Raw genomic sequence first — 23522 nt, forward strand, 5'->3', positions numbered from 1 at the left:
CTTTGTGCATGGTTCCTTCTTCCCCAGTGTGGGCTCCACGTCCTATGGGCACCCTTTGTGCATGGTTCCTTCTTCCCCAGTGTGGGCTCCATGTGCTATGAGCACCCTTCGCGCGTGGTTCCTTCTTCCCCAGTGTGAGCTCCATGTGCTATGAGCACCCTTCGCGCGTGGTTCCTTCTTCCCCAGTGTGAGCTCCAGGTCTATGAGCACCCTTCACGCATGGTTCCTTCTTCCCCAGTGTGGGCTCCACGTCCTATGGGCACCCTTTTGGACCTGGTTCACATGGTTCGCTAGACTCTCATGTCTGCACTCTGACAATACAGATCCCCACCCATCAGTGGAGTGAGTAAAAGGGGACTTTATGGGATTGTTTGGATTCTTCTGAATCTGTCTTTCCTCCAGGACGGACATGCCACACCGTCTTCCCATGCTCAATCTGCTCACTCTGTTCCCCTCCAAATCAAGCTTCTAAAACCTCAGGGTTTTGCAGTTGTGGTTCCCTGATCTTGGATTTCTCATGATCAGGTACTGGTGTGGTCACCTCCTGAGGTCTCTGCCTGAACACAGTTGACCAGAGCTGGCCCAGAGATGTCTTCACCTCACCAAGGCTGAAGGCAGGCGGACACAGAGCTGCCCACACCACTGGCAGCCACGGAAGGCCCTGGGACTCTAACCTGCCCACAGGCAGCCCCTGTCCCTCTGCCAGCTCCCTTTCTGGGGCCTCATCCCTCTGTGCACCCCCCCAACCTGCTGGAGCAGCCAGCCTCCTTCGTCTCCTTGTGATCTTTGGAAACGTTTTGCTTAGTGAATATTTTAAACGGGCTGTAGTTTGGAAACGCTGAGCGTCCCTAAGGCCTGGGGTTTGACTCCACACAGTCTGCATGCAAGTTATCTGAAAGGACATTCAAGAAACTGTTTGCTCTGTTGGAAAGTCACTTCTTTTAATGTTGTTCTAAGGCTCTGCCACTCCCTTTGCCTTCCCATCACACGCTGCAGTCAACCAGGTGAGAACGAAGAACGCCTCATGTCTGAGAAGGAGGAGAGGTGCCCAGGACCCAGAATCCCCAAACGCTGGAGGAGCCGGAACACAGACTTCCCAGGAAGCGCACTGGAGAAGGTGGCAGGATTCCCCCGGACCCCTCACCTGGTCAGCCCCGCACCTGCTCTGGACCTCCCCATCCCCCTTACTGGGCGTGCGTCTCCAGCTTTGCCACTCCAGTCAACCAGTGTTCATTTTTCATTTACTCTTTCTCCCCAAATGACCACCATGTATGTCACTGGTCACCCTACTTCCCAGGGCGAGTTTGGGAGGGGGCAGTTGGCTTCGTGGGTAGAGCCCAATATTCCTGTAAAGGCCCCTCCCCAACTCGCATTGTCTCTCCTCCGTGGGGAGGACAATGGAGGGTGTAGTAACTAAGAATATCAAGAGGGAGGCCCTGCAGAGAGCCAGTCCAGGGAGCCTGAACGGTGAGGGCGTGAGGGTGTGGACACGCAGACGGGCAGATGCAGAGGTGACAGGGTAGGGCGGTGAGACCAGAAGACTCACCAGATCCTGAGAATGATGGTCCGTGACCCCAGGGCCGGGTTTTATAATGGCCACTGTCTGTTACCGATTCAGTCCCTCTGGGGAGAGTGGCAGCCAGATCAGGACCAAGAGAGAACCGTTTCCCTTTCCCATGATTGACAAGGGCTCCAGGGCCCTCTGAGCTGCCCACTCCACCCCTGCAGGGGGAGCAGAGCGGTCACTCCCCTCAGGAGTGAGCAGGGCAAGGTGTGAGCACTGTGAGCATCCTGTCACGTAGAGAGGGATGGATGGAGTGCTGTGGCCCCAAGGAACAGGAAGGCTGTCCTCCCAGGTCTGACAGCAGAAATGCAAAACTCCACTGGCCAGGCTCACAAAAAAAAGGCAACACAAAATCCTGCCAGAAAACTTGCACTTTGTTTAAGCCTCCGGGAGCTGTGTGCACACATTCTTCTACTCGCCTTTCTGCTATAAAATTGTTTCTATTTTTAGCCAAGTACGTCCACATAGTGACATCAAAGAGTTCTCAGTGGCTTACATTAAAATGTGCTGGGCTCCTCGCCCAAGCTCCGTACCTCTTAGAGGAAGGCGTTTCAACTTCCGAAGATCTTTTTCTGACATTATTTCTGTATGTCTATGTAATGTACCATCCTGCTATTTCTTGATTAATCAATATTTTGGAGTATCTTACTGACTTTGTGTTCAAGAAAATGAGAAGTCAGCTCCCTCCTGTCACCCCCGTGCCCCCCAGCCCTTCTTCCCTTCCTGCTCCTCCCCTCCCCGCTCCTCCCCTCCCAATGGGCAGAGTCTGCATTATTCTCACAGACGGGTACAGACTGTTCTTCGCAGCACACAGGGAACACGTCTCCATTCTCACACAACTTTTATGGGTTTTTTCCAGAAGTTAAAAATTGCCTTGTGTTTTTATTTGCTCCAAGTGCTTCTTAGTAATATTTCTAAAAGTTTTAACACATCTGTTAAATGCCTCGAAACTTTTCCAAGGACAGGCACAGCTCGCTTTACTGGGCTTCTCTTTATTGCACTTTGCAGATATTGGGTTTCTTACAAATTGAAGGTTTGTGGCAACCTTGCGTTAAGCGAGTCTATCGGGGCCATTTTCCCAACAGTGTCTGCTCACTTTGTGTGTCTGTGCCACATTTTGGTACGACTCACAATACTTCAAACTTTATCATCATTATTATACCTGTTATGGTGATCTGTGATCAGTCATCTTGGATGTTACTATTGTAATTGTTTGGGGTGCCAGGAACCACGTCCATATAGGACGGCGAATGTAATGGACAAATGTTGTGTATGTTCTGACTGCTCCACCAACTGCCTGTTGCCCTGTCTCTCTCCCTCTTCTGGGGCCTCTCTATTCCCTGAGACACAACAATACTGAAATTAGGCCAATTAATAACCCTACAATGGCCTCTAAGCGTTCAAGGGAAAAGAAGAGTCGCACGTCTCTCGCTTTAGAGCAAAAGCTAGAAATGATTAAGCTTAGTGAGGGAGGCATGTGCAAAGCTGAGATAGGCCGAAAGCTAGGCCTCTTGTTTCAAACAGGTAGCCAAGTTGCAAGGGTGCTAAGGAAAAGTCCTTGAAGGAAATTAAAAGTCCTACTCCAGTGGGCACATGAATGATAAGAAAGCGAAACAGCCTCACTGCTGGTATGGAGAAAGTTTTTGTGGTCTGGACAGAAGATCAAACTAGCCACAACGTTCCCTTAAGCCAAAGGTTGTCCAGAGCTAGGCCCTAACTCTTTAATTCTTTGAAGGCTGAGAGAGGTGAGGGAGCTATAGAAGAAAGGGTTGAAGCCAGCAGAGTTTAGTGCACGAGGTTTAAGGAAAGAAGCTGCCTCCATAACATAACAGTGCAGGGTGAAGCAGCAAGTGCTGATGGAGAAGCTGCAGCACGTTATCCGGAAGTCCAGCTGAGATCACTAAGGAAGGGGGCCACACCAAACAGTGTATTTTCAATGTAGATGAAACAGCTTTATATTGGAAGAAGATGCCATCTAGGGCTTTCATAGCTAGAGAGGAGAAGTCAATGCCTGTCTTCAAAGCCTCAAAGACAGGCTGACTCTCTCACTGGGGGCTAATGCAGCTGGTGACTTTAAGTTGAAGCCAATGTTTATTTACCACTCCGAAAATCCTAGGGTCCTTAAGAATTATGCTAAATCTACTCTGCCTGGGCTCTATAAATGGAGCAACAAAGCCTGGATGACAGCACCTCTGTTGACAACATGGTGTGCTGACCATTTTAAGCCCACTGTTGAGACCTACTGCTCAAAAAAGAGATTCCTTTCAAAATATGACTGCTCAGTGACAAGGCGGCTGGCCGCCCAACAGCTCTGATGGAGAGGTACAATGAGATTCATGTTTTCATGCCTACCAACACAACATCCATTCTGCAGCCCACGGATCAAGAAGACATTTTGACATTTACGTATTACTAACGAAGAAACATATTTCGTAAGGTGATAGCTGCCATAGAGAGTGAATCCCCTGATGGATCTGGGAAAAGTAAATTGAAAGGATTCCCCATTCTAGACGCCATTGAGAACAACTGTGGTTCATGGGAAGAGGTCAAAAGAGCAACATTAACAGGAATTTGGAAGACATTGATTCCAACCCTCACGGACGACTTTGAGGGGTTCCAGTCTTCAGGGGAGGAAGTGCAGATGTGGTGGAAACAGCAAGAGAACTAGAATGAGAAGTGGAGCCTGAAGATGAGCCTGAATTGCTGCAATCTCATGACAAAATTTAATGGATGAGGAGTTGTTTCTTATGGACGAGTAAAGAAAGTGGTTTCTTGAGATGGAAGCTACTCCTGGTGAAGATGCTGTGAAGATTGTTAAAACGACAACAAAGGACTTAGAATATGACATAAACTGAGTTGACAAAGCAGTGGCAGGGTTTGAGAGGACGGACTCCAATTTTGAAAGCAGCTCTACTGTGGGTAAAATGCTACCAAATAGCATCGCACGCTGCAGAGAAATCGTTCGTGAAAGGCAGAGTCCACCGATGCGACAAACTTCATTGTTGTCTTATTTTAAGAAATTGCCACAGCCACTCCCACCTTCAGCGACCACTACCCCGATCAGGCAGCCGCCATCGATATGGAGGCAGGACCCGCCGCCAGGAAGAAGATTATGACTCGCTGAAGGCTCAGAAGATGGTTAGCATTTTTCAGCAGTAAAGTATTTTTTAATTAAGGTATGTACCTTGTTTTTTTAGACATAATGCTGTTGCACACTTAATAGACTACAGTATAGTAGAAACGTAACTTTCACATGCACTAGGAAACAAAAAACATTGTGTGATTCACCTTATTGCTATACTCGTTTTATCGCAGTGGTCTGGAGCTTAAGGCTCAATATCTTCTGAGGTCTGCCTGGATTCAGGGAGCTCTTTTCTCTTAGAGGCATCTGCCTTTCTCATCTCTCTCCTGTGTTGAGTCCTCTGTTTCCAGAACCCTGTTTTACCTAGTTTTCCTCCTTATTTTATTGAATTGCATTATCTTGTAGTTTTCAATGAAAGAGTTCAAGGGAAAGTTAGATAGATAGATAGATAGATAGATAGATGATAGGTGACAGATGGATAGATAGGTAGATAGATAGATAAATGATAGGTGATAGGTAGGTAGGTAGATAGACAGATAGGTAGGTAGATAGATAGATATGGATAGAGAATAGATGAATGGATAGATCAATCAGTAGATGAATGGATGGACAGAAAGATTGATTGATTGATGGATAGATAGATAGGTCTTACTTTCATGTCTGAAAATATCTATTTTCTGCCTTCCCTCTTGACCAGCAGCCACTAATTCTCATCTCATAGCATACTGTTTTGTTCTACGGACACAAAACCTTCTTTGAGCTCTACAAGTATTAATTCTTGTTTCTCCCTTTAGCTCCCTGGTTATTGTTTCTTTTGCAGACCTGCTTTCTGTATTTGCCCCTCTGACTCTCTGTCTTTCACGTAGAAACCCTCTCCAGTGTCCGTGGTCCTTGGCCGTCCATTGGTATTTCAGAGTGAGGCATTGAAGCGCTGGTTGGCACTTGGGCAGGTGAGAGTGGTGGAGGGCTTGCAGACTGATGCGGTGAGAAAATGAGCCAGACTCAATAGGGAAACTGCCAGATGCCAACACGGGAATGTCTGGAAATATCTAATTTTCTCCCCTGGTGAGGGCGGGCTGGGCCTGGCTGCTCTCTGTGAGAGCAGGGTGGGGCCGGGCACTGAGGGTCCAGAGTTTTGTAGGCTGCCGTTCACTTAAACTGTCTTTTCAGCTCCACAGCTCTCTCCAGTCCTCTGCTGGGTCTGCTGTCCCTGACGGGGAAATTCTCTCTTCTTCCTACAGGGAAACTTCCCACCTCGTTATAGGATGAATTGTATACCCCGCCCCCCAAGATTTGTATTTTAAAGTCCTAAGCCCCAGTACCTCGGAACGTGACACTGGAGATAGAGTCATTGCAGATGTAACTGGTTAAAACGAGGTCATTAGGGTGGGTCCTGATCCACTATGACTGGTGTCCTTATAAAAATTGGGGCACAGACACGCACACAGGAGAACGCCCTGTGAAGTTTGGCATTTTGCTGCCACAAGCCAGGCACCGGACCAGAAGCTGGAGAGAGGCCTGGGACACATCCTTGCCTGGCACCTTCAGAGGGAGTGTGGCCCTGCCAACCCCTTGATCTCCAGCTTCCAGCCTCCAGAACTGTGAGACAGTACATTTCTTCTGTCCTCAGCCGCTCAGTCTGCGCTCGCAGCTTCATTATGGCAACCTCAGGAAATGAAAACCCACCCGCTGTGGGCGATGGTGGCCAGAGGAGTCACTGGCTCCCTAAAAAAGGAGAGGAAGCTGGGTGCCAGGGGTTCTCCACGCGGTCCTCGCCCAGCCCTGCTGAGCCCCGCACCCCACTGGCCTCCTGACCGCTCAGCCCCTCCTGGCAGGATGGCTGGAGAGAGGACCACTTCCTGTCAGCTTCCGCTTGCTTGGCTGAGCCCATGCTTATCATCCATTCCCTTTGTCCCTAAGAGTTACTGAGGTTTCTACTCCCTTCCTGTGGTCTCAGTGGGGCAGGAGAGAGGCGGGAGGCCCACGAGCGTGGTCAGGCTGCTCTCCCTAACCCCAGGTCTCCTTGCGTCTTTGTAAAGCAGAATGTTCCAGGTTGTTAGCTAGACATTTCTCTGGTTCTGTGTCTGGACGGGGAGGATGTCTTCCCCAAGACTGTCAAAGGTGGTGCAGATAGAAAGTCATCATCCTGTGGAAAGAAAGGGCCACCTCATAACTGGTTTACTAATAATAATAGTACAAACCTTTCCTAGTTACTGTGGTGGTTTTAACATAACCCCACAAATTCTGAGACACTCACCCTTCCAGAAGGTGGTGATTCAGTCTCCCCTTGAGTGTTGCTAGACATAGTGACCCTCATAACAAACATACGGAGAAGGAGAAGCAGTCAGCAGCCAGTGGAGAAACCCAGCAGTCACCTCCCTGACCGAGGCCCAGGTCAGCATTCCCAGGAATGACTCGAGTGATGTCATGCATGCCCTGGAGTGACAGGAGGGCACGCACCTCTGTGGTAGTCTTCACAAAAGTCCTCCACACAACCTCATGAGGAGGGAGCATCCGACAGACTCAGCTGGAGGGGAATTCTACAAAATAACTGGCCAGCGCTCTTCGAGAGCATCCAGGTTATAAGAGGAGAAACTGGAGCACCATCGCAGACTGGAGAAGGTCAGAGACACAGCAACTCAGTGCCCCTCGGTACCCTGGATTGGGTCCTAGGGAAAAGGGGGTCCAAACAGAGCCTACTGTCTAGTTACCAGCATTTACCAGCGGAAATTTCCCAGTCTCGACAAAGAGACCATGGTTATGGGAGATGTTTGCACGAAAGGCAACCGGCTGAAGCATCTATGCAGACTCTGTCCCAGCAGCTCTTCTCTAAGGCCACGACCGTTCCAAAACCCAGGGTTCGAAAAGTGCAATTAAGAGCACAGCGAGACCCGACCCTCTTTACCCAGAGGCAGTGACGCCTGTGTAGGACCAGCTCCATCTCCTTAGCATCTTCCTCTTCCAGATACCCCTCCGTACCCGCCTGGGGTTTCTGGGCCTCTGCTCTGGGTTCCAGCGCCCTAAATTCTCCCAATCGTCTGGCAGCTTCCTGGCGCCCTCTCCACACCCCCTCATCGCCCGTCTGCATTCAGGGAAGGAATATATCACGTACACACCCTCAGATTCCTCCTCCTGCCACACTGTGCAGTCCTGGACCTCCTCGTCCTGGATGCTCTGGCCTGGTCCCACCGCAGCCTTCCCTGGCCGCCCCTCTGCTCTCGCCCGGACAGGCAGGGGCTGGTGCTCCTTTGCCATCAGCTCTCCACATGTTTCTGCTCTAGGGTCTGACTCCTCTCTCCTTCCTGTCTCTCCCCACTGGGACCATCGGACTCACCATTTTCTCACTGCCTGCTACCCATGAAGACCCCAGCACCGTGCAGACGGGGCTCTGCCCATTTCCCACCAACGCCCCACCCTACTCCCTGCAGGGCCCCTCATTCTCGGTCTTCGCAGAGTGGGACCATTCCTGGGGAGAAAACCTCACCGGCTTTGCTGCAGGAACTCTTTGAGGGTAAGGGGCAGGGGAGCCCCTGAGAGGACAGCAGATCGACTGCAGGTGCACCGTGTGTGTGTGTGTGTGTGTGTGTGTGTGTGTAGTGTGTGTGGTGTGTGTGTGTGTGTCTATCACTGCGCACATGTGCATGCAGGGAGGGCAGTGGGATGCAAGGCCAGGGACAGTGTCCCCTGTGTGGTTGCTGGAGGTCCACCTGCACTCTGCCATGGACTCATCATCAGAAATGGAGGGGCTGCAGCCTCCCCTAAGACCCGCAGGGAACAGGCCAGGAGGCTGCACGGGGAAACATACCTTGGATGGCTCCAGCCTGCAGACATTTCTGTCCTCCACTTCAGGCGGGATCTGGATCTCCCAGCCAGGGGACACAAGCAGGCATGGCCCAGAGCACTGGCCCTGAGTGCATGAGAAGCCTGGCCATCCGCACCCTCCACCCAGGCACTCGAAGCCCATTCTATTTGGAGCGGAAAGGGCCCAAGATAGCCAGACATGGAGGCGTTCCTCAGACACACCGACAAAACTGCGTCCTGCTCATTTGTTGCAAACTGCCTTTGTGGGATGTTCTGGAGAGTGACCCCTTGGGTTAATCAAAAGATAATACAGATACTGACTGTGTTGGCCACTTTTCAAAAGGTTAGTGAAATAAAATGCCATTTACACCGAACAACATCTTGATGATAATTCAATCTTTCTACCGTACCGAAGTGTGCCCGTGCCTGCAATGCCTGAAGTGTGTTGTCACAAACATCCCCAAGGACTAGTGACAACTCCTGGAGAAATGAGGGGCACAGCAGCTTAAAGGTCTTCAAAACAGCAATGCATTTGCAAAGCAGTCTAAAAAGATTAATAAAATATGGCCCCCTTTAGAACAGAAAGCCCCATTCTCAATGAAAAGATTAATTTTTCAGTTTTAAAAGCAGAATCCAAGAAGTAGAAAGAAGTAATGCTTCCATACTTGAAAGTTCTTGCCTCCAATCAGAAATGAATGGACTCTGCACTTCTGACTTCGATAGAAAAGGCTTTTTCACAAAAAGAGCAGGAAGAATGTAAGTATGTCACCCCCCGAATGACCTGCCTTCTCCCCCGCCCACACAGCTGACCTGCCCTGGGCTGCGTGGCTGGAGACTAAACCCGCCTTGCAGCGTCTGTCACCTGTAAAGGGATGCTACTGTCTGAGGCATCGCTTTTGGTGGTGGTCTTCCTGTCGCCATTCAAATGGATGTAAAATCCTCGGACACAGTCTGAGAACAAGAGCGACAAGCACACGGGAACGTCCCCTTCGGCTTCTCAGTAGGAGGCTGTTGTTTGAGGAGGAAATGAAACACACGTCTCTTCGCCCCACATTCTCCACAACAAAGAGTGCTTCCTGCACATCCACCCCGCCTTCTAAGGACGGTGTCCTCAACCCACAGCACACACACGCTTACAAAACCAGAGGTGGCCCTTTCACGTCTCTTGCTTTGGCAGGATTGAAAATGCTCCAAACCCAAGCAATAGAGCAGTCGTCCTCAAAAGGAGGACAGAACTCTGCTGGCAAGATCTGTTTCTGGGACACGGTGCTGAGGGTGTCTGTGAACGTGGCCACCACACGAGCAGAACTGTGGCTGCCGTGGGGACAGCATCAGCGGATGGGGTCTGGGTTCTTTTCATGCTGCTTACCTCCCATCAGTTCACAAAAGATGCTTCTTGCATGAACAGTGGGACAGTGGGAGCTCAAACACGAGGCTCTGTTTCGGCTCTGCCCCAGGGAGACCCCCACCGTGCCAGCAAACAGTCAGCTCGGGCTGCTGCAGCGAAACCCCACAGACGGGGCGGCTCACACCACAAACAGTTCTCTCTCACGGATCTGGAGGCCAGAGGGTCCAGAGCAAGGTGTCTGCAGGGTCGGTTTCTGGCAAGAGCTCCCCTCCTGCCTTGCAGATGGCCGCCGTCTCGCCATGCCCTCACATGGTGGAGAGAGAGAGTTCTGGCGTCTCCTCCACTCCTTCGAAGGGGCCAGTCCTCATAGAGCAGGGCTCCACTCTTACCACCACATGTGGCCTTAATTATTTCCTAATAACCCTGTCTTCAGATCCAGCCACACTGGGAGTTCTAGCTTCAACATGGACATGTGGGGTACACACTCAGTCCACAGCAGAGGTCCATGATGTCTGCTCCGTGTGACACTAGTAACCACCCCCTTCTCTACTCACCCCCACATGGGCTTTTCAGACAACATGCTCCCCAGGTCACCTTCCTCCCTCTCGGCCACTCCTCGGTTTCCACCTGGGCGCTGGTCATCCTGCCCACCCTCTCTGCCCGCTGTCCTCTCCTTGCTCTTCACTCTGCCCTGGATGGGTGAGCTCATCCCTACCTACGGCTTCATTGATGACCAGCTCCTGGTGCCCAGGAAATAGTGAGCTGGGAGCCAGATAAACCTGTTTGAATCCCCAGTCTGCCACCGTCAACTCTGCGATCCTGGCAGGTGAACACCCCCACGTCCCAGTTTCTGTGCCAGTAGGATGGGTAGAAGTTACCCACCAATCACCCGCCCAGCGTCCGCCCTCCATCCACCTCCGCCAGCCGCCCAAAACCCCCTGCTGCTCTCTCTCTCTCCATCGGAGTCCACAGTGTTTCGTTTTCTCATCATTCCCTCACTCTTCTTCTCTAATTTTCACTACAAGCATATACATTCCTAAAAATAGTTATTCTTTACTTTTGCACACTTCTGAACTTGGAAAAGAGTGTTGTGATAGAATATACACTCTTCCGTGATACTGTTGATTACACTGTTTTTATGTATTTTTATCCTATTTTGATGTATAAACACGTTGCTCTCACTGGTTATAGGTATAACAAAACTTTTAAAATAAAATGGAATCGAATTTTACAAAGCTCCTGGCCCATTATTCTCTAGTTGCCTGCTGGTAAGTCCGGTGCTAAGAGAAGCCATCACTGCCCCGGAAACAGTGCCTTTGGGGAAGAGGGACCGTGGCCTTTCCCTCAGCCCTGGCTGAGGAGCACAGAGCCGTGCTTGCCTCCCGGGGGCGTGCAGCTCGGCAGGAGTAACAGGAGGTGGCCGGCTGGGAGCCTCGCAGACAGGAGCAGGGCTGAGGGTGGGGTGCCAGGTGGGAAACAGTTCCTGTCCCTGTGGGAGAGGCCGGGGACAGGACCACGTAAACCCCTTTCCTCACCTGGCCGCTGTGGCAGGACGTGGAGAGGACCCAGACTCGAATTCACGCCTTCCCAAGTCCACATTTCTACCCAATAAAAGGGAAATTGGAAAGAACTAATTTGCAGATTATGTGAGATCTTGCCTGGATTAATCATTCTGGTATTTTGTTCCTTATTTAGAGAAAAAAAAGAACACTTTCCCAAAAAAGTCTATGAATTTTCCAGACAACCTTAGTACAGGAACCTGTTCCGTGAATTCTTTTATTTCTGCAAAGCCTGGAAGAATTCAAGAGTGGAAGGAGCAGCCACACCCAGGGCCTTGGTCTTGTGGAAAGAGAATTCAAAAGGAATGAAGTCACACTTTCGCTTAGCCCGTGGGGGTGGCACTGCAGGAAAGAGTCATGCAGATGCAGCCCCTTGGGGGCTGGGCGGTCCTCGCTCGCGTAGTCACACGGCTGTTCCTGAGGGGAGAGCCGAATTCCTAGCACACGGCATGCACAGTCCACGGGCATCACCAGCTAAGCTTACAAGATAGATGGCGGGAGACCCTTCGTAAGCATGGCAGGAAACCCGAAAGCCACACAGGAAAACCTCCACAATGTTTTAACTTAAAATTTTAATAATTTAAAAGGCCAATAGTTCTTTCCATCAAAAACACAATAAACAAAATGCTTTTAAGAGCTGGACTGAAAACTGTTCCTATACATTGAATAGAGAGAGAGTTGGTGGCATGATACATGCACTCCTACAAATTAGTAAGAAAAAGTGGGCAAAGGAGACAGTACGCAAATTCACAGAAGCCATGCAAACGATCAGTTAACAGCTTTAATCACCGCATGCAAGGGCGCTCCTCTTGCCAGTGTCCGTGGAAGCTCAAATTAAGAAAATAATGAGGCATCCTTTTTTCATTAGATTGGCAACATTTCTCGGTATTGGAACAAGCTCTGCTGGTGAGAGCGCAGCAAAACAGGTCTCCACACACCGTGAGTGGCGAGAACAATTATTGCAACTTTCCGGGGTGTGAGTTGGCAAAATGTGCTAAAATCCCCTGATCCCGCATTTCCACTTCTAGTACAGCTTTTTAGAAACAAAAGTGGCCATGTATGAGACATAAAGAAGCGTGGTCATTGCACCAATGTCAGGAGGAAGACCCTGGCAGCAGCTAAGTGACCATCAATGGGACGATGAGTGAACAATGACGGTCGACGTTATGAGAGATTGTTTCAGCAGTAAAAGGAAGAAGGACGGCTTGGATGTATCGAATTAGAAAGATTTCCACAATATATTTTTAAGTGGGAAAAAAGTCTCAGAACAATATGTACCACTTGCCTCTATTTTTGAATTTTTGAAGAAATAAAAGGCTCTCTCTCTCCATGTAAATCTACACACGACGCGTGTGGAGAGGCAGACCTGCTCTCTCTGGGGTAAGAAGAGAAAACTATGGAAAATTCACAGCAACCTGTTGCCTTTGAACCCTTAGCTGTTTAAAACAGGGGAGGAGAGAGATGAATAATTAATGTGCATTAATGCTCCTTTCTCCACCTGTGTCACTTCCACATAATATATTACCACGGCCACATATTACTTCTATCATTTAAACTGTGAAAAAAGCTGGCTCTTGGACAAAAATTGATACATACGCAGAGAAAATCTAGGGGGAGGATTATACTAATAATTTTCTTCTTTTTTGCCTGTATGTATTTGTAAACATTTCCACACTGAAAATACATTGCTGTTGGAAAAAGAAAGCAGCAACTATGTGTATACACAACCAAAACAAAAGACCCAAGTTCCCATCAGAGAGGGTATCTGCAGGTGCATCCTCAGCACTGAGCAGCCGGCCTGATGGGCAGCCCTTTGCAGATACGTCCGAGTTTCTTCACCACTAAGAACCAGGTACTTTGAAATGGTCCTCACCTGCCTCAGCGCGTTCGGGCTGACTCAAGGCAGAGACACATGAGGGAGCCTCACCTGGCCATGGGAAGTCAGCAGATTCTGAAGAGCAGCTCTACCCCACAAGGAGAGCTGTCGGCACGGGAATCAGGAAGGGTCCTAGGGTCTCACACACAGCACCCCCAGACCTGGAGAGGTGAAGCCGCCTAAACAAAGGCACGAGTCAGAACTCCTGCCCACGTCTTCTGATCCATATTGGGCCAAGATAGAGCCCGCCAGACCTATTTCCTTCTCCTGTGCATAGTCGGACCAGCCTGCAGCCTCCCTTGCAGTCTGGAGTGTGAGTGGGGGTGCTGGTCACCACTGTTAGGACTAGTCCCTGGGGAGCCCCTACACAGAATGCTCCAGCTCTTCCCCCCACGTGCTTGGAAGGCAGGTGTCCAAGATGGCGGAGCGTAATGTCACATGAGGGAGAAAATCAGCTCGTGTGGGGTCAGTGCTGATGCTCAGGAGCTCTTCAGCGGTTAGCCCATCGTGGTGGCAGCAAACGCCTCCAGGTTTCCCCCAGAATGCACCGTGTCCCTCCGCAAATAGCATTTTTTTTTTTTTTGAGGAATTGGCTGAGATGGTTGTCAGTACTCACTCGATTTATTCAAATACACGCTCTCCACCTGATCCCTTACGACCAGTAAGACGTGGGAGGACGGAGAGGTCTCGAGTTTGGTCACAGAAATGATTTTGACTGTAGAACCAAAGAAGGTGAATTAGGCTGCTCTGGGTTGAGGGGTGGTCTCCGGCTCCTTGGCAAACACTCAGCCACTGATAGCTACAGATGAAGGAATATGGTGGCAAAACGGGCCAGATTGAGACCATTCAGATATAATTAGAAGGAAGGGGTGTACAAGGGAAATAAGAAATGGAGCAAGAAAAATCATCACTGGCAAACAATGATCAATATGAGAACAAAGACTGTGGCACATGAGATTAAGAAACAGACAAGCAGCCTGGTTACCTTGGAACCCGCCACACTCCGTGATCACAAGTCCTTCCAGGGGTAGGATGTGAGGTCAGAGGAGCAGAGTGGTCCTGCTTCCCCAGCGGGCACATGGGTGGGCTCCAGCAAGGAGGTGGAACCACCAGCCCAGCAGCAGATTTCTTCTTGTTTTCTCCCTCCAAATGACCCTGAAAGGGAGGAATTGAGCCCCTCTGTTCCCTCTCCCTGGTGCCCTCAGCTCCCCACCCATGGTGTCCTCCTGACTCCCAACCATGACTCTGTCTCTTCCTTCCCAGGAGAAGGTAAAATGAGAGTCAATGAGCTGAGAAAAGTCCCTATTTCCAGAGCTGGATAAGGCAAAGATAAAAAATAAACTCAGGAACTAGTAAGAGTGCTTGGGTGACCCCGACAGGAAGAGGCACTGGAGTGGACAGAAAAGGGACAAACACCAAGAAGGGGAGCAGTGACCTGCTGTGACCTGCTGAACTGTGACCTGGCCTGCCGTCGACCCCAGGCTCACAGTGGGGAAGCAGGACTGTGTTCACTTGGGGGGATCTGCCCGGCCAGGGCTCAGAGGGACCTGGGGGACAGTTCCGAGTGCAGATGTGGCTTCCTGGTCATATATACTTGCAGGGCTCCTCCAGGACCTCAGCCCCGGGGCGAGGCAATCGCTGACTGTCACAGCCCGCAGGAGGAATGCCCGAGTGCTCTGTGGCTGTGTGCTGCAGGGTCTGTGCAACAGCAGGTGGAAGTGGCAGAAGCAGCTCGAGTTTGTTATCAAAGCGATGACCTCCCGTGGCTGCAGAGTTGGTCTTCCCACTCTCCCCAGTCACCCCCTCCCCACCTTCCCGGTGGGGCAAGTGGACTCAGAGGAAGACTTTCCCGTCACTTAGGGAACAGTCGTTTCAGCCCCTTCCTGCTCATCCTCCTGCCTCGTTCTTGGGGAGACAGTGAAGAGAAACATTTGGAAGTGGCAAAAAGGGTATTTCTTGAGTCCACACTGGGCAGTGGGGAAACCATGGGGAACAGGGCTGCCGGCTTGGCTCAGACCAACCCTCCCCTCTCAGAATCCACACCTGGGACCCCACCAGCACGAGTGCCCGCACTCAGCTCAGCTTCGCATTGGGAAACAGTTTCAAAGTCACCATTCAGCTCTTTCATCAAGAAGGTTTTCTGATTTTCTAGGAATATATCTTCCTACTACCATATTGAAAATCTCAGGTAGACACTGAAATGGAGGAGACAGACGTGCTTGAACTGACTACAAAGATATTCAAGGTCGGTTGTTCTGTCACAGAAGAGGTTTGCAGAGCAGCAAGGTAGTATCATTTCACTTGGGAATAGACAGAGAGAGAGATAGGTGGATAGAAGATAGGTAGATGGATAGATAGATGATAGATGATAAATACATAGATTATAGGTAGGTAGATAGGTAGGTAGATAGATAAATAGATAGATAGACAATGATAGATAGATAGGTGATAGATAGATAGTGTTTAATGTGCCTAGAAAAAGGTGTGGAAAGGATGCATCATACATACTTTCCGTGGCGGGCAGCTGGAAAGACAATGGGTATGGAGTGAAAATATCACTTATTTTAATCACTTTCATATAGTTTACTTCTTTCCTACTATCTTTGCTATTATTGCTTTCAAAAGTAGTAAATATTGGTTGTCAAAAATTCAAAAGGTACGGAAGATTATAAAGTGAAAGATAAAATTCTTCTTTCCTCCTAGGTAAAAGCATCATTAACATTTTGGTGCGTGTTTTTTATTAAAATACACATTCAGGCAAAGCCTTCCATGCACACATCCTTTCTACAATTTAGTAAGTATGTGTTTAGATATAACCCATACCGGTTCAATTTTTATTATAATTCTTAAGTATTTTCCAAATCAACACAAACAGATCTATAGCTCTCTTTTGCAAAAGTCATTAATATTTCATTTTATGAATATAACAATTTATTCAATCAGTTCCTTAGAGACAGACATTTTTATAGTTTCCAGAATTTTAATTTTTCAAACAATGATTGAGGGAACACACTCACACTTACACATATGGTTTCAGGGGGAGAAGTATTTGCACACATCAAATATACTTCAAATACATTTTGACTCATGGAACCTGTGGAGTTAATGTAGTCTGCATTCTTAAATTTGATAGCCATTGAAGAATGCTTGTCCAAAAATGTTGCATTGAATTGTGTCCCACCCACACTATATCATATGTCTTTGATTTCCAGCTGTTTAAATGTAAACGCAGATCTGTCTCTTTACACAGCCAATGGCTATATGCATTTCTTTTTCAACAATATTTTAGCACCCCAAAATAAAATCTGGGTAAGCTGTAATTGGGTACTGTCTCATGTACGTGCGTGTGTCCAAGTATTTCCTCAAGTTTTAGAGTTTTTCTCCATTTATGGTCACATTTATGATCTCAAATTATCTACTACAGACTCTTTCTTGATTTGCAAAATGTGAGAGTGCTGGGCCAGGTAAATGGACCGTCTCACAATAAGGGCCTCCAGTTCCTTCTTCAAGTCACTTTGTCCTTGGGGGCAGATGCAGTAAAAGGGAGGCCTGGTGTCCACTCGGCCCTCCTGGGCCCCAGTATGCTCCTAGGGGTCCCTGAGTCCCCAGTCTCCAGTGTACCTTGATCTCCCTCACTGTGTAGATAGCTGTTCTTTCAACAGACCTGCAGTGACTTCAGGCCAACCACCAGCGACAAAGGTGACACACAGCACAGATGTCTTCTCCACAGTCCCTGCCCGGCTGTCTGATCCTCTAACTGGACACTCCCAGACCATTATCATTTCCCCAGCTTCTACCACAGTTGTTTAAGGCTCACTGCTCACACACACACACACACACACACTCACACGCATCCCTTATTCCATATCACACCAAGCAATTCTGTTTCCCAGATCAAACCTGATATACAAGATTGTATGTTGTTAATGACGACATGTACCGCATGAGATGACAAAGCTCTCCCTGTCTTCTCCCGTACAGCGCCACCCTGCTAGTATTGTGTACGGGGCACACACTTCTGTTTACAATAGCCGTAACAAGAGCAATTTCCTTTGCTACTGTGCTATGAAGTTGGCTGACTTCGCGCTTCAAAGGGCCGCCTGCCCGCCTCCAGAGCAAAGGGATGAGGGAGTCGTGAGGACTGAGTCCCCCTCCTCCATCCCTTCCGGTCCCTTTTTCTCCCACCACTGCTCTCACTGGGGAGCCACTGGACTCACACAAGAGCTCTCCATCCCCAGGTGGGCAGGAAAGACATAGAACTCAGCCCTGCTTTAATGAAGAATTGGCCCAGGTGCTGATAGAACAGCTTGATTCTTCCTGGGGCGACACCAAATTCTAGCCTACACTCTCTTTTCTTTCTCCCATTTATTTGTAAGGCTGTAAAAATTGAGTGAAAGTTAAAAGTCAGGACGAGCAGGCAGAGAGATTGACATCAGAGTGAGGTCAGTGATCATTAATCATACAGCACTCTCCTACAGTCCTTGACTGTTTCCAAGAAAATTTTCTCAGACTGTCAGTTTCCTTGAATTGTAACTTTGGTCATGCGACCTCGATACTTGAGTAGGACCATGTCCTTTCCAAGTAGGAAATGTCACAGCATCTCATAAAATATGTAAGGGATGGGGAACAGCATGGAGCAGCCCCAGAAGGGGGGCCAACTCTGAGTTTCTGCTTCCTAAGCTTTAAGAAAGGTGATGACACGATTAAGTAGTATTTTATGGAGGAATGTTTAATGACGTGGGAAAATATAGACCATCTATTAAGCTTAAAAAACATGATGAAAGTGTCATAAAGATTCTAAATCTAGTGCACAAAATGTGTGTTTATAAGACACCAAATATTACTGCTCATTATTTCTGGGTAGTCAGATTTTGAGTTATTTTTTTCTTTTTTGCATTTTTTAAATGTTTTACAATAAATATGTAGTGCTTCCATAAGTTAAAAAATAATAACTACTATTTTTTAAAAGAGAGAGAGGTAGAATTTGGTAGAAAAATAAGACCTCACCCCTAAGTTTGGGCTTGGAACCACAATAATGTACAATTCCAGAAAGTGCCAGAAGCCATGCTTTCAATTTGACTTGTGCAGCGTCAAATTCCCGAACGTGGCCCTCTTCCGTGCTTTTCCCTTTCCGTCATCATTCTTCCGCCTATTAGGTTAAACACGCCTGGAACCTCCTTCTCCCGACTGCTCCTTATCCAACCCAACACTGTCCTGAAAGTTGACATCCTAAAATACGCCTCACCTCTCTCCCCCTCTCTTCTTACCTCCCACTGTACCCCCGTACTCCGCCCCAAATCCAGCCCCACCTCATTTCAAAGTCCTGGAGCTCTGCAGGGGTTTAAGACCTGCTTTCTCCACTTTCCTCTGGTCAACTTCATCCCTAAACCATCCACATCCCATACTGATGCCAATACTGTTGGCAGCCTCTCCCACGGCAGGTCTAACAACACATCCAGGACAACAGAGCTGAAACTCTGGATTTCCACTCCCCAAATCTGTTACCTCCCTGGCCCTCACCACCTCAGGAAATAATAACACCATTCAAGCAGCTCATCTGCAAACCCTGGAGGCATCCAGTTCACTTATCAGTGGAAAGTCTCATCAACCACAGCTCCTAAAAATATCTTGGATTCTTCCATTTCATTCCACCTACACTGATACTACCAAAGTCCCAGCCAACACCATCTCTTGTCTACAGTACTGCAACAACCTCCTAACTGGGCCCCCCACCTATATTCTCCACCCTATAGTCTATCGTCTGCACATAAACAAGGGAGATCTTAAATCAAAGCAGAATAAGAACCTGGTCAAATCCCTCCAGTGGATTTGCATTGCACATGAAAAACAAAAAAAAGGACTCTCTCTTGCATGACTTGTTGCTGCCCACTTCTTAGATCTCATCTCTTACTCATCGTTTTGCTCACCAGGTTCCAAACACGCTGACCCTTGTTATGGCTCCAACAGACCAAGGCTGATCACAGCCCAGGAAGTTGGGGCTGTTTCCGCTGCCGGGAATGTTTCCCTCTGGCTTTTTTATGGCCTGTCCCTCCTCGTCTTGCAAAGCCTAACTGTCTAAATGAGGCTTTCCTGGTTATCTGTATAGACAAGGAAGCAACCCCAGCTTGGCATCCCCCCTATCACACAATCTACTTTCATTTCCTCCTCTGCCTTTATCACTCTGAAATCGTCACCGTTATTAATGGCCTCTGATGTGACTTACCGATCTCCCTCTGCTGGAAAGTAAACCCTGATGTGTTTTTTCACTGCTGTTTCCCAGGGTCTAACAAAATGCCTGTGATTATTAAATTTTTGTTGAACGGGTAAATGAATGAATCCCCAAGACTTTCTCACAGTTTTTACATTAGTCTATCTCAATGTCTTTGTGAGGTTAAGTCCCTGCCATGATCTGAGATTTCGTAGTTCAAACTTAGATTATAACTATAGATGACCATCAGTCAGCTGACCACCTTGCCTAGTTTACTAGAGGCCAAACTGCTAGGAAGTTCGGGGAGGACATTAAAGCATGAGGCACCGTTCATGAAAGCATGCTCAGGTCTCATGGGGGCACCAGAGCTGGAGAGACCACGCTCCGAGTGGCCTAAGAACACCATTTGCCACTCGCTGGCATGTGTGGTATGTGTTGGAGAGGTGAACAGCTGCCACAGGATAGCTCAGAAGTGGAGGAGAGGCTTCACTTTCTGCCAGTGTGCTTCTGTCCTGATCTGGGAAAGACTCTGTCCTCTAGCGAAGAAAAATTCCGGAAGAGAAGAGGAAGGTCCCGGGAGATGGGAGTCAGGACACAACTACGTTGCCGCTTATTCTATCCGGCACACACTCACTCTCTGATCGCCAAAGGATGCATCTTCATGTTGGCACTGCACGTCCACCGGATGGCTCTGGGCTCTCCAAGACCCAGGTTGGATAAGCCAGCCCTGTGTAATAGGGACTTAGTGACACTGACTTCCCATGTGCTGTCCATCCTCAGAGATTACCTCAGTTAAACGTAATCTTGAGAGCAATGACTACTGTCTAACTACAGTAGATTGAGTCAAGGTGACAAGTCATGATTCAAACAGCCCAGATGATCAAAGCCCTCTTTTTCATCATTATTTTCTTCCAATTTCTTAAAGTGTACTATGGACCCCAGGTGTCCAGGACACTGTGCATAGTGTTTGGAGAGATAGCGAAATATACTAATGTAAAAACTGTGGGAAAGTCCTGAAGATTCAGAAGGTTGCAGTGGCCTGGTATGCATGAACAGAACATCCATGGCAGAGAACCGGGCACTAGGGTCAGAGAACAATCTGGGTGACAGCTTTGCCTCACTGCCCAGAGCAAATCGAATCTTGTCTTGTTCGCATTATGGATCATGTAAGTAATAGCTCTGATTGCACACCAGTGGAGGGTAGGAGCTAACATTACGGCGGCGTCAGAGTGCTGTGGAGTGGGAGTCTACGGCTACAAGGAGAGCTAGACCAGATGGCCCAGAGGGACTTTTTCCTGTTCACTGAGCATACTCCAAGAAGTACAGGATCACAATCAAAATGCAAAGAAAATCTCCTAGAGAATACAGATCTAGGGACAGAGGTAGAGGCAGGTGTCCTCGACAGGCAGGTCACCTAAAACGCAAGTCCACACTGGGATCCCAGAACCTCTCCACACAGGACTGTGACAGCTCCTTTTTTATATCACCAGGATGGGCAAAATCCAGGACCTGAGCCTCAGCCTGTTCTCCCAGACAAATGTCGTTAGTCAGAGTGATTGGGCCCCTGAAATTCAAGCTCACAAGGGGGAGGAGAGGAGACAAGTGAGGAGAACAGCCACTAGAAAAACATAAGTTGAACAACCTACATCAGATGAAGGAGCATTAATAGAGCAAGACAAATAAAGAACTTGAATATAGTAAATATTCTTGAAAAACAAGAGCGAATATTGCCAACGTGAAATAGGGACAGAAGTTTTAAACAAGAACCAAGTAGAAATACTGGGCATGCAAAATAAGAGTGAGAAATTCTCAATATATGGAATTAATTGTCAAATGGATATAGCTAAAGAAGGAATGCGTGAGCTGGAAGATTGGGTGAAGCACTCCTAGAGAGCAAGGAGGAGCAAAAAGGTGTAAAATCTAAATGAAAAGTTAACAAATGTGATGGATATAGCTAGCAGGATATTCATACACTGGGAGTCCAACAAGGAGAGGAAGATACACACAGAGGAAGAATTACTGGAAGAAATAAGAAATGAAACGTTACTAAATTAAAGAAAGATGAAAATCCTCAAGTTGAAAGTCCTAACCATGTACCAAAAAGATAGATAAGAAAAAATCCATACTGGAAACATTGTAGGGATATTTAAAAATATCAACAAAGAAAACTCCCCAAAGTGTTCAGTGACAGGGGGTTAATTATTTTCAAAAAAATCAGAAGTCACCAATCTTCTTCAGTCAGTCAGTCATCAGTCTGCAATAACAACAGCGTGGAGAAAATGTGACAATAGTGTAATACTCAAATAACTGAAGCAAAGGAACTTTAAAACTAGAATTTTATGTTCAGTCACATTCTCATTTGAATGAAAAGGCAAAAAAAAGTAGTCTTAGGGGTATGTGACCTCACACTTCCCACTACTGAAAAAGTCTCTTTGAAAACAGTCTTGAAGGAGGTACGACAGCCAGAAGAATGAAGCTAGGAGGACACTAGGTGATAAAGAGAAGCAACATTGAGTAAACAGAAACAAATTGATTGTTTTCTAACGAATTAGGTACACAAGAGAAGATTACGTCTAATGTTCCAGAACCAAAATTGATAGATACTTGATAGATGCTAGGCAGCCACCATAAAAAGCCACAGCCCCACTGTGGTGGTTTCAGTGGCCCAGGCTGTGGTTCCACCTCACCTCACTCCATCACACAGAAACATGAGGCAGCTCTCCAGCCCCCCTGCTCAGCAGTGTCAGAGGGGCTCATCTCCCAGCTCCTGCTCAGCAGAAGCAGATGGTGGCACTTTGGTTCCTCTAGCAGGGTGGCATCAGCAGGACTGAGCAGACAGCTCGTCACCCACCAGGCAGAAGTAGAAGACGCTCTGATTCCCTCACCAGTGCAGTGGGGGAAGGGGAGAGGAGGAGGTCCAGCAAGCTGAGTCCCCACCGCTTTCCAACATCAGCCAGACCAAATGAGGCCATGCAAGTGTTGAAATTATCTGACGAGTATTTTAAAGCAGTCATCAAAAAAACTTCAAGAGGAATTATGAATTCTCTTGAAACAAGTGAAAAAAAATTATCAACAAAGCAATAGATGGTATAAAAAAGAACCAAATGGAAATTATATAACTGAAAAGTACAATCACCAAAGTAAAAAACGTAGTGGATGGGCTCCATAGTAGAGTGGAAATGACAGGAGATAGAATCAGAGAACTTGAGGGCAGATCTCTACAACTTACCCAATCTGCGCAATAGAAAGAAAATAGACTGAAGAAAAAAACCCCAACCAATGGAGTCTCAGAGATCTGGAGATCAACACCAACATAAGTAACAATAGTATCAGAGTTAGTATTGATCATCAGAGTCTCAGAAGGAGAGGAGAGAAAGAGTGGGACTGAAAGGGTATTTGAAGAAATAATGGCTAAAAATTTCCCAGTTTAGTGAATAATATAAACCTAGAGATTCAGGAGGTTGAGCAAATCCCAGACAGGATAAACCCACAGAAATCCACACTAGTACATACTATAATTAAACTTGGGGAAACTAAAGGCAAAGAAGAAATCTTTAAAGCAGCCAGAGAAAAACAGCACATTCCTCGTAGGAAAACACCCATTATGGGACAGTGGATTTCTCACCTAAAACCACGGGAGCAAGAAGGAAGTGGCACCCTATTTTTTAAGAACTGAAAGAAAAGAACTTTCAACCCCAAATTTCATATCAGGTGAAAACATCTTACTTTAATGAAGGATGTTCTCTGATGTAAGAAAACTAAAGGAATTTGTTGTTAGTAACCTTACCCTTAAAGAATGGCTAAAGGAACTCTCTAAACGGAAAGGAAAGAGTAACAGAAGAAAGCTGGGAACCTCAGAAAGAAACAAGAACATCCAAACGAGCAGAAGTAGAAGGATGGGTAAATAGAATGAACGACCCGTCTTGTGAGTTTCCTAAATCACGTTTGATAGCGGAAGCAAACATCACAATCTAATGTGGTGTCCAATGTACACAGCATACAGGACAATCAGACTAAATAGCGGGCAAGGCAAAGAGACCGAAAGGAAGCAAGGTTTCCGTAGGTGGTAGGAAGTGGTAAAACA

The sequence above is a fragment of the Equus quagga genome, chromosome 6 (genome assembly GCF_021613505.1).
Source record: "Equus quagga isolate Etosha38 chromosome 6, UCLA_HA_Equagga_1.0, whole genome shotgun sequence".
In the NCBI taxonomy this organism is placed as follows: domain Eukaryota; kingdom Metazoa; phylum Chordata; class Mammalia; order Perissodactyla; family Equidae; genus Equus; species Equus quagga.